The 12,706-nt window shown below is 35.0% G+C and overlaps 1 long non-coding RNA gene across 1 annotated transcript; it reads right to left on the reverse strand.

The window, feature by feature from the left end:
* Window positions 1-385: 385 nt before the first annotated feature.
* On the reverse strand, window positions 386-789 carry LOC141670646 (uncharacterized). The gene is made up of 2 exons (XR_012554672.1): window positions 689-789; window positions 386-627 (listed from the first exon to the last, which is right to left on the reverse strand). It is a non-coding gene; the product is annotated as an uncharacterized LOC141670646 (long non-coding RNA).
* Window positions 790-12,706: the final 11,917 nt, after the last annotated feature.

Raw genomic sequence — 12,706 nt, forward strand, 5'->3', positions numbered from 1 at the left:
GTTGGAGTGTTGGAAGTTGGAACAAATAATCCTCACTTCTAATTTAGTATTTACAGTTGTAAATAGAATAAGGCTAGAGAATCTAGGGCTGTTCACGAACCGAGCTGTTCGCGAACAAGCTCGAGCTCGGCTCGTTAAGGGCTCGGTTCGGCTCGGCTCGTTAAGGGCTCAAGCTCGAGCTCGAACACAAAAAATTATTCGTTAAGAAAACGAGCTCGAGCCGAGCTTTTAGCATGTTCGGCTCGAGCTCGGCTCGAGATCGGCTCGAGATCGTTCGGCTCGAGTTCGGCTCGTTAGAGCTCGAAAAAAATGTGAAATTTTCATATTATTTTTTATAATACTGAACATGCTTCCTAACAATTTTAAATTAAAGTTACAAAAATCATGTTCATCAGTTCTTCCATCCACATTCCCACCCCAAATTAAAAGAAATGTTTACATCATTTGTCTGAGACAAAACCATAACAAACTTTAAAATAAGCATAATAAAGCAGCAGGCCACCATTCTTTCAAGTTTGAAGTATCAACTAAGTTGAATGATTTTTAGATTACATCTCAAACATTCAAAACCAAAATAGCCAGTTGCAACAGCTCAAGCATGACATTCTCAACTCCAGCTTGATAGACCTGTTCATCATTATAAGATAAAACGAAGATTAGAAAACTCGAATAATAAATTAGTGTTTACAGTTAGTAGATACGATTTTGTGCAAATTAGTAGATTCTGTCTGAAGTAAATTTAGGGATTTGATTTTAGTTTTGGGGATTTAGGGATTGAGGCGGCGAATTAAACAGAGAGATGAGAAATTTGGGAATGAACGGCTTTACAGTGTAGTGTCAGTATAAATATATAATAATAGGGTTTTTGATAGGTTGGGCTTAGATTATTTGGGTGAAGCCCAATATAGCTTGAACTTAAATTAATCTCTATTGGTGTTTCGATTTTTCTTAGAATTATTTATAAATAATCTAATCGTACATATGTTAATATCTATATATTTTAGTGAAATGACAATTTTTTTATAAATAAATAAATTTATTTCGTTTATTATTTTGACAATCAACCAACTGGTGTTTTGACCAGTACTTGTAACTAGTGTTTAGTCTCGTATTAACGTTTTGATTTTTTTAAAAAAATATTTATAAACAATCTAACCGTACGGATGTTAAAATCTATAAATTTTAGTGATATGACAAAAGTTTTAGAAAAAAATAAATGTATTTGATTTGTTATTTTAATAGTCAACCAGTGTTTTGACTTGTATTTGTAATTAGTGTTTAGTATCGTATTAATGTTTCGATTTTTTTAAAAATATTTATGAATGATCCAACCGTACGGATGTTAATATCTATATAATTTAGTGATATGATAAAATTTTTAGAAAAAAATAAATATATTTGGTTTGTTATTTTAACAGTTAACATGTGTTTTGACCTTTACTTGTAACTAGTATTTAGTCTCATATTAATGTTTCAATTTTTTAAAAATATTTATGAATGATCCAACCGTAGGGATGTTAATATCTATATATTTTAGTGAAATGATAAAAATTTTAGAAAAAAATAAATTTATTTTGTTTGTTATTTTGACAATCAACCAATTGTTTGAACAGTACTTGGAACTAGTGTTTAGTCTCATATTAATATTTCAATTTTTTAAAACATATTTATGAATGATCCAACCGTACGGATGTTAATATATATATATATATATATATTTTAGTGACATGACAAAAGTTTTAGAAAAAAATAAATGTATTTGGTTTTTTATTTTAACAGTCAACCGGTGTTTTGACCTGTACTTGTAACTAGTGTTTAATCTCGTATTAATGTTTTAATTTTTTTAAAAATATTTATAGATGATCCAACCATACGGATGTTAAAATCTATATATTTTAGCGATATGACAAAAAATTTATAAAAAAGTAAATGTATTTGATTTGTTATTTTAACAGTCAACCGGTGTTTTGACTTGTACTTGTAATTAGTGTTTAGTATCGTATTAATGTTTCGATTTTTTTAAAAATATTTATCAATGATCCAACCGTACGGATGTTAAGATCAATATATTTTAGTGATATGACAAAAATTTTAGAAAAAAATAAAAGCATTTGCTTTGTTATTTTTACAGTCAACCGGTGTTTTGACCAGAATTTTTAATTCAGCTCGGCTCGGCTCGATTCGACTCGTTTTGATGGAGAAAGCTCGTGTTCGGCTCGTGTTCGGCTCGGTTCGACTCGGCTCGATTTTGTTCGATAAAAACTCGTGTTCGGCTCGTTCGTTAACGAGCTCGAGCTCGAATAAGGGTTTTTGTTAGTTAAGAAAGCTCGGCTCGGCTCGGCTCGTCAGAAAAAAAATTAAAGTTCGGCTCGGTTCGATCAAAACTCGGCTCGGCTCGGTTCGTGAACAGCTCTAAAAGAATCTCCCGAATTCAAAATTTGATAATATTTTATATAAGTACAAGTCAGGGCAGCCCGATATTTGTCAGAAGCCCACCCAAAAAATAAATAACAATTGGATTTCAAATTGCAACACATCAATTTCACATATATGTGACTTATTAAATTAGGACTTAATTGAATAAAAAAATGAATGCCCATGAATAAATGAATGTAAATGTCCCATTCAGTCATCGTTAACTATACAAATAAAAGGTAAGTACCAAAAATAGATAATATTATCAATCTATACTGCAATATTATAACTAGAATGGAGTATAAATTTGTTCAACGGTTATTTTCTAATTTTGATTATTAAAAAAATAAATAATCAGTGTTATATATCTGTTAAACTACTAAATTATTAAACTACTACACAAATAATCTACTTAACCTACTAAATTACAATCACAATTTATCATATTTGTTAAAAAAGACTTAAATAGCATTATATATCCGTTAAACTACTCAATTGTTAGACTATACTATACTATAATAACTGGAATGAGGTATAATTTGATTCAACGGTTATCCCCTAATTTTGGTTATTAAAAAATTAAATAAATAAAATTATATATCCGCTAAACTACTAAATTATTAAACCACCACACACATGGTGTACTTATCCTACTAAATTACAATCACAATTTATCCTATTATTAAATAAAGAAATAAATAACGTTATATACATGTTAAATTACTAAATTGTCAAATACTAGATATAGTATACTTATCCTACTAAACTACTACCACATGTTATTCTATTATTTTTTATATTTATATAAATATTTTAAAATTATAATATGACGGGATAAATAAAAATTTAAAATATTAACGAGAACCGCATCATACAGGATTTAAGGTAGTATTTATAAGTTGCTGAATTTCAACACCTTTACGATGCAAAAGATAGTCAAAGATTTTAAAAGGCAACTACGCAAAAGATTTGCAAATATTTTAAGGAAATGATAGATTTACAAAATTGGATAAAAAAAAATTCACAAAATGTCATGTGACAAGTATTAATTGAAATAGAACCCCTGAATTCACATAAACCAATTAAAACGCCTTACCTCTTTGTCACATAATTTTCTAAATTTTTTGGTGAATTTTTTTAGCACGGTTCATATTTCAAAGGCATCTGGATAAGTAACCAGGAATCCATCCATCCGCAAACAATCAAACTATATATGGGTCACTCCAATAGAAACCAATTTAGAACAGAAACTATAAATCAAATAATTTTTTTAAAAAACTAATTCGAAATATAACACATATGCTATGCAAATTGATTGTTGAGAGATATAGAAAAATATATTGAAATCGGATTTTAAAAAAAAAACTTACGGTTTGACGGGAAAAATCAAATTAAAAACGGAGAAGAAAAATTGAAATTGGGTGTGGGAGGGTGCAGAGTAGTTGGGTGGGGTAATTTAGGGGACCATTAGATTTGATAGATCTAATGACTTAGATGGTTTCTAGTTTTTATTTTAAAATAATTTTTATTTTAATTTTAATTTATATACCCAACTGTATAGAATATAATTTTTGTCCTATCATAACAATTATAAACTCTGGGGCTAAGGCTAGGGCTAGAGTATAGGGGTTGGGCTACTAGTGTCCATAACTTGAAACGGCTGATAGTGGGCTCAGCATATTCAAAAATTAGCCCCAAATCAAGGACAAATGCAGCCGAATAAATATCTTTCACAATCAATCATTCAGCATTAGCACAGCACTGGCAACTGTGTATATTTAGAACCCATTCTTTTTCAGTTGCCCAGTGCCCATGTAGACCACAATGGCACCGTTGTCTTCTTGCAAAGTCATAAAGCCCTCAAGCGTCCTGAAAATTTGTCTATTAACGATAACTATCGATGACTCTGTATATAAATTGATGTATACTAGCTCCGCAATTTCTTCAATTTCAGTGGATAATGTTAAAACTTTAAAGCCGGCTAAATTATCTTTTTAGCCAATTTCAAATGTTCATATGATTTGGTGTACTAGTCAAATTCTTGATTTATCCGAGAGGTCAAGAATTCGATTAATACTGTCCACTCGTTAAAAAGTTCAAAATAAATGACAAAAGAAGTTGAAGACAAGAAAAGTGTTGCATGTACTTTTGGTTATATATGTAGTGACTCGTGGCTTTGAAAGCTGATATTCATAGGTACAAATGCACATATATGTATATAGACATAATTATCAAGAAATAGAGTATTTGGACCGTGTACGAACCAAATAATGCAATTTGGCCTCGTTTGATAGTAGAATGTAACCATCATCCGGCAAGTAGAGCCGGCCAAACGAGCGGTTTGGCACGGCACGGACGTAACTCGGCATGGCACGGACGTAACTCGGCTCGTCAAATATTCGTCTGACTCGCGTCGTAACGTGCCGGTTCAATATTCGGCACTATTCGGATAATCCCACGAGCCGAACACGAGCTGAAACTTCTGAAACCGGAACTGGAACCGCTCGTGCAAACCGCAAACGAATGACAAGTAAGAAAATGATTAAACCGACCCGCGGTTATTCGCCTCAGTTCGCGAATGGTGGTTAATAAAAAAAAATAAGAAAATGGTGGTTATAAATGGAGGTTAGAGGAGAAAGTGCTAGCAATAGCATTCAATTACACACACCTAAACACACAACAATCTGTATCTATACAAATCTTTGAAATTCATCACATCACACAATAGAAAGGCGTGTATAATACAGGTTATAGACCATTCTCGTCTCATGCGAATAAATCGGCCCGCGGTTATTCGCCTCAGTTTTGTAAAAAGTAAAAGGAAAACAAAAGTATGTTAAGTAATAACATACAAAACTCAGGCTGTTGTTCAAGTGCAACGCGTACAAAACAATTAAACTAATAACTTATTCGCCTGTATTCGCCAGTGAAGCGCGGTTCAAAAAGAACCGTTTTATTCGCTTGATTCGCGGGCTGTACACGGTTCAAGAGTTTCAATAACCGGCTCGGCACGGTACGGAGCGTTTATTTATACGGGCCGTTCACGATTCCTGGTATAAGTAAACCGACCCGTTAAAAATTCGGCTCGGCACGCACGACCCGTTCGTTTGGCCGGCTCTACCTGCAAGGAATTCAAGGAAAGGAACATGCATGCATGAGATATTTCAGCATCATTGTTCATCATATTATTCTATTTTTTTTGCTAATTGTTCATCATATATAGAAATTGACAAAGTTTTTCAATCTCTTCCCTTTTATTAGTAAACCTATTAAATTTTGGACAATAACAAAGCACTATTTGTTTTTCACTAGTAACATGGAAGTGTCACTATATGATAGTCTTTATATATTATACACATTAATTCCATGACTGAATAATATCCATTGCAATCTCATTTGGAACCGTCGAATTATAATTACAAATGATCGACTGAATTTTGTATTGTTAATTCTATATTTGTCGAGATCGCGTATGTGTAATTTATTTATAACTAATAAATAAATTCTAAAACGGTTGTCTTAAGCACCAAAATTTATATTCAAATAAGAAATGGTAATAGATTAATAGAACAATTAGATGTTTATAAGGATTAGGACTCATGTTTAGAGCCTTTATATTTTTTAATTGAAAAAACAGAGTGTGTAGCTGCGTAAATTTAGGTACATATGATAAGATAGATAAAAATAAAACACAACATGTTAATCATGTGTTTTGCATTGGATGTGTCTACAAAATGCTTAATATTATTGATGCGGGGGTTAGAAATTGAACACATGGGCTGTTGTAATGTTTAAGTTGATTGAACAATGATCAGAATTAAAGAGAATATAATTCTATTAAATAAGGTTAACTTCATTTTTGTAAGACTTTTTAGCCACTTCGGCAAGCTTTTATTAGACATAAATGCAAACTTTCTCCGATTACTATCAACTGTTAGACAAGTTGATGAAGTAATATTAAATTTAATTTAATTATTCCGGGTTGGCTGATCATCACATAAAATTATATTGACAAGGAGAAAAGGGACCCTTAGCCAGGTCCGGATCGAAAATCCGATACGAAATCATGATAGCATATAGATTGATCTAGGGGTGTCATGGGGCGCTTTGGTACGGTTTTTAGCATTAACCTTAGCCAAACTACTACATGCGGTTCGATTCGGTTAATTGCTATTAACCGCCACCAAACCATTGAAGACGGTTTTTCGATTTCGGTTAACCATTCATTGGTTTCGGTTTTTATTTGGTTTTTTATACATTTTTTATTTGTACTGATAGGGTATAAGAGACCCGGATAGGATTCAACTTGTATCTAAAGGATACCAGGCTCGATCGATGGACCGAGACCCCCTTCTCCCAGAACAATCAAATGGAGAGACCAGGCCCGGGCCCATCCCATGACCCGGATCCGGATCCAACCCGGAACCCGGACCTTATGCCTACCCGGATCCGGATCAGGGCTCAGGCCACCATGAAGCAAACACATGCACATCCCACAAACCGCCAAGGAAGGGTACGTGGGCACGTGACTAGGACAGCTATCAATAACCAACACACCAGACAAGCACGACGCGTGTCAGAAGGCCGTTAGGACACTCTGGATGTGGTCCTCCCCTGGACACGTGTAAGCAATCCACCCAAGCCAGGCGTCCTCCGCTCCCAAGATCCAACGGCCCAGATTTAGAGGTAACTACCCCTAAACCCTACCTTAGGGCTATATATACCCCCGAGGCTGAAGGATTTAAGGGTTGGAAAATATTCACACTCTTGCACACACTCTCTCTCTCTCTCTCATATCCATACACACACAACAGCCTCTACATTACATTACATACATACATACATCTTCATTTCCTCCAAAACCCTGTTCTCATTCTTACACCGGAAGCGCCGTGGGAGCCAAACCCCCCTTCCGGTGTTGTTTTGCAGGCGCCCAACCAGCAGCTACACCTCATCCATACCCAAAGAAGGTCCAGGAACGGCGTCGGACGGAGCCGCCCGCTCACTGGAGTTATCATGTACAATTTTTCATTGGTAATGTGTTGGATAAAAAAATTACATTAAATTAAATGATAATATGTTAGATATATGTTAGATATATTTGATAATGTCATGGCTAATATGTTTTATGTTTAGATTTCAGATCTTATTTGAACATGACAAATCAGTACTTAACTGATCAGTACTTATACTGGACGTCAGGACTTAAGGGATATCAGTACTTATATTATCAGGAGATAAGCATCAGGAGATAGATATCAGAACTTAAGTGCTGAAGGACGATCAGATAAGGACAGTAGCTGATTAAAGTTAAGAAGATCAAGATAGACATAAGAAGAGATATGCATGAAGAAGGAATTCCATAAAGAATGGAATACTTGGAAGAAAAGATATCTGATTGATATATATTAGGAAGCAGAATTATATTCCATATCAATTAGCGATTATCTTGTAACTGTGTAATATATAAAAGCAGACATAGGGTTTACACTATAAGTGTTATCATTATCGAGAATATTATTTACTGTAACCCTAGCAGCTCTCGTGATATTTTGTTCATCACTGAGAGATAACAGTTCCAGATTGTAACAGAGTTTATTGTTTCAATAAAGTTTGTTTTCTGTTACATAAGTTCTTGAAGTTTGATTTGATTGTAATAAACACTGTATTCACCCCCTCTACAGTGAAAGTGTGACCTAACAAGTGGTATCAGAGCCTTCTGTTAACACACATACAGTTAAAGATCCAAACACAATCATGTCTGACACAGAAACTCCAACTAAGCCTACCAAAACTGAGGAATCATCAAAGACATCAATTCAGAGTCGATATGAGACTATCAGAGTTCCCATATTGAGACCATCTGAATATCCCATATGGAAGGTAAGGATGACCATGTTTCTGGAAGCAACAGATCCAGAATACCTTGATAGAATCAAGGAAGGGCCTCACAAACCTACCAAGCTCGCTGTTGTAGTTGCAGGTGAAGCAGCAAAGACTGTACCAAAGGAAAAGAGTGATTACACTGCTGAAGATATAGCATCTATTGCTAAGGATGCCAAGGTACAACACTTACTGCATAGTGCCATTGATAATGTAATGTCAAACAGGGTAATCAACTGCAAGACTGCCAAGGAGATATGGGATGCACTGGAGACAAGGTGTCAAGGAACTGAAACAGTTAAGAAGAACAGGAAGACAATACTCACTCAAGAGTATGAACATTTTGACTCAAAATCTAATGAGTCATTGAATGATTTATATGATAGATTTGTCAAACTTTTGAATGATTTGTCATTGGTTGATAAAGAGTATGATCTTGAAGATACCAACCTAAAATTCCTGTTAGCTCTTCCTGAATGCTGGGATTTGAATGCAACAACAATAAGAGACAACTACAATCTTGATGAAACAACTCTTGATGAAATCTATGGAATGCTCAAGACTCAAGAACTTGAGATGGAACAAAGAAGCAAGAGGAAAGGAGGAAAGTCAAGGACAGTTGCTCTCAAGGCTGAAGAGGAATCCCCCAAAGCACCTTCCTCAAAGAAAGACAAGGGTAAAGCTCTTTTCATAAAGTCTGATACTGAGTCATCAAGTTCTGAGAGTGATGATGACTCAGATTCTGAAAGCTTGCCTGAAACTGATGCTGATGAGGAGATGATGAAGCTGTGTGCTCTTATGGTGAAAGGAATCACAAAGATTGCATACAGGAAGTTCAGGAAGGGAAAGAAGTTTTCCAGGAAAGGCATAAGTTCTGATAAGAAGAATTTCAGAAGATCTGAAGGAAGAGGAGGAAAGTCTGACAGAGGAGATTACGCCAATGTTAAATGTTATAATTGTGGTGAGAAAGGCCACATATCTCCTGATTGCAAGAAGACCAAGAGTGACAAAGGCAAAGCTCTTGTCACAAAGCAGAAAAGCTGGACAGACACCTCAGACTCTGAAAGTGAGGAGAACTATGCATTGATGGCAAATGCTGATAAATCAAGTTCTGAGAGCAGTTCTGAAGCTGCTGAAACAAAGGTACCTCAGACTACTTATGCTTTTCATACTGATGATATTAATGAGTTGAGAAGATATCTTAAAACCATGTTTGTTAGTTATAGAGATCAAACTTTAACATGTGAAAGATTAACTTCTGAAAATCTTGCTTTTAGAAAAAGAAATGATTTCTTAGAAAAAGAGTTAGTCATGTTCAATCAAACTCAGAAGGATAGAGATGATGCTTTTTATGTTAGGGATGAAGTGCTAAAAATGAATGAATCTCTAAAAACTGAGTTAGAAAAGGAGAGAGAGATTATTAGGACTTGGACTAACTCTGGCAAAACAACTCAAAATTTGCTAAGCAGTGGAAACTGGAAAGAAGGCTTAGGTTATGGAGAAAATAAAAATGAAAAAGGAACTGTAGAAATTAAGCCTGTTGATAAGCAAAAGCCGAAGTTAAAACCTGTTAAGTTTGTAACTGAAAAATCTGAAAATGAGAAATCAGAAGTTAAAAAGGAATTAGCTTCTGACAAACTAAAACAGGAAAAGACAGCTGAAGTTAACATAGGCTTAATGACAAAGAAGCAGCTTAAGCATAAGCTGAAAGATGTTAAGAATGCAAACAAGGTAAAATCACCTAGGAAAAACAGGAATGGAAAGGAAGGTGTGAATAAAAGCAATAACTATAAATCTGTTTCTGATGCTCCTAGGAAAGCATGTCATAACTGTGGAAGTTCTAACCATCTGGCTTCTTTTTGCAGGAAGAATAAGAATATTAACTCCTTATCTTCAAAATCAGGAGTTAAGAGTCAGTCTGTTAGATACAAACCACAAAATCCTTGTTTTCATTGTGGTAGTTTATGGCATTCCATTTATACTTGTAAGGAATATCATAGTTTGTACTATGATTATTATCAAATAAAACCTTCTTTAAAGAAAGTTTTTGTTGTTCCTTCTAGTGTAAGTTCTGATTCAAAGTCTGGTAGTATAAGTTCTGATAAGAAAACTGTTAACATAAAATCTGATGCTAAATCCGCTGCAAATGTTAACAAACCTAAAAAGGCCAAAGGATCCAAGCAAGTCTGGGTCCTTAAAACTAATAATTAGTGGTCTTTTTGATTGCAGGGCAACAGGAAAAATATTTTAGTTCTGGACAGTGGATGTTCAGGACATATGACTAGAAATAAGGCCCTTCTATCAGACTTTGTGGAGAAAGCTGGCCCAAGTGTTTCTTATGGAGATGGCAACATTGGAAAAACTTTGGGATATGGCAATATCAATCTTGGGAATGTCATCATTAAAGATGTAGCTCTGGTCTCAAGACTTAAACACAACTTACTGAGTATAAGTCAAATCTGTGACAGAGGTTATCATGTTGATTTCTTTGCAGAACATTGTGAAATAGTTAGTAAATCTAAAGGAAAAGTTGTTCTGAAGGGATTCAGGTGTGGTAACATTTATGAAGCTAAGCTTTCAACAAGTTCTGATGGTTCTGCAATCTGTTTAGTGAGTAGAGCCTCAATTGAAGAAAGCTGGAATTGGCACAAGAAACTCTCTCATTTAAATTTCAACAAGATAAATGAGCTAATCAAGAAGGATCTTGTGAGAGGACTGCCAAAATCAGTGTTTGCTCCTGATGGTCTTTGTGACTCATGTCAGAAGGCCAAACAAAGAAAATCTTCATTCAAGAGCAAGACTGAATCATCAATTCTTGAGCCTTATTATCTACTTCATGTTGATCTATTTGGTCCAGTGAATGTCATGTCTATTGCAAAGAAGAAATATGCGTTGGTCATAGTAGATGAGTTCACCAGATACACATGGGTGTATTTCTTGCACACAAAATGTGAAACTGCATCTATCCTGATTGATCATGTCAAACATCTGGATAAATTGATCAAAGATTCTGTGAAAATTTTGAGGAGTGATAATGGCACTGAATTCAAGAATCTGATAATGGAAGAGTTCTGCAAAAATCATGGAATAAAGCAGGAATTTTCTGCTCCTGGAACTCCACAGCAAAATGGAGTTGTTGAAAGGAAGAATAGAACTCTCATTGAAGCTGCACGAACAATGCTTGAAGAAGCAAAGCTTCCAACCTATTTCTGGGCTGAAGCTGTGCAGACTGCTTGTTTTACTCAAAATGCAACACTCATTAACAAGCATGGAAAAACACCATATGAGATGGTGAAGAACAAGAAGCCAAATCTGAAATACTTTCATGTATTTGGATGTAAGTGTTTTGTTCTCAAGACTCATCCTGAACAGCTATCCAAGTTTGATCTAAAAGCTGATGAGGGAATCTTTGTTGGATATCCACTTTCCACAAAAGCCTTCAGAGTCTATAATTTGAGAACAAAAGTGGTCATGGAATCTATCAATGTCTCTTTTGATGACAAGAAGATCACTGGACTTGAAGATTGCATTGATCATGATCAGCTGAGATTTGAAAATGAAGATTCATATTCTGATACCTTAAATCCTGACAGTCTAAGTTCTAATACTGTAAACTCTGATGGATTAAACTCTGATGTTATTGAAACTGTGGTGACTACGTCAAAGGAAGATGCACCAATACAGGGGGAGCATACTCAAGATATTATCACATCTCAAGAAGCATCAGAACACACATCTGGCTCTTCAAGTTCTGATTCGTCAAGTTCTGATAAGCCAAGTACTGATAGTGCTGAAAATCTAAATGCTGAAGAATCCAACTCAGAGAGCATAGTTTCAGGGGGACCATCAGAAAATGAAAACGAAGACAACATGAATCATGGGGGAGCATCCAGTTCTAGAGAAAACCTTCCATCTGCAAGGAAGTGGACAAAATCACATACACCTGATTTGATAATTGGAAATCCTGATGCAGGTGTCAGAACTAGAACAGGTACTTCTAATGAATGTCTTTACAATTCTTTTCTCTCTCAGTCTGAGCCAAAGAAAGTGAAAGCTGCCAATTTCTTGGAGGTAGATTGGTTTCTTGGTATAACAAGAAACAAAAGTCAATTTCCACATCAACTGCAGAAGCAGAGTATATTGCTGCAGGAAGCTGCTGTGCACAGATTCTTTGGATGAAGAATCAGTTACTGGATTATGGGTTAACATATTTCAAAATCCCTATTTACTGTGATAATCAAAGTGCTATTGCTATGACAGGTAATCCAGTTCAACACTCTATGACAAAGCACATCAGCATCAGGTACCATTTCATCAGGGAACATGTGGATGAAGGTACAGTGGAATTGCATTTTGTTCCCACAGATCAACAAGTAGCAGATATCTTCACAAAACCACTGTGTGAAGC

Source organism: Apium graveolens, chromosome 7 (genome assembly GCF_009905375.1).
Source record: "Apium graveolens cultivar Ventura chromosome 7, ASM990537v1, whole genome shotgun sequence".
NCBI classification, from domain to species: domain Eukaryota; kingdom Viridiplantae; phylum Streptophyta; class Magnoliopsida; order Apiales; family Apiaceae; genus Apium; species Apium graveolens.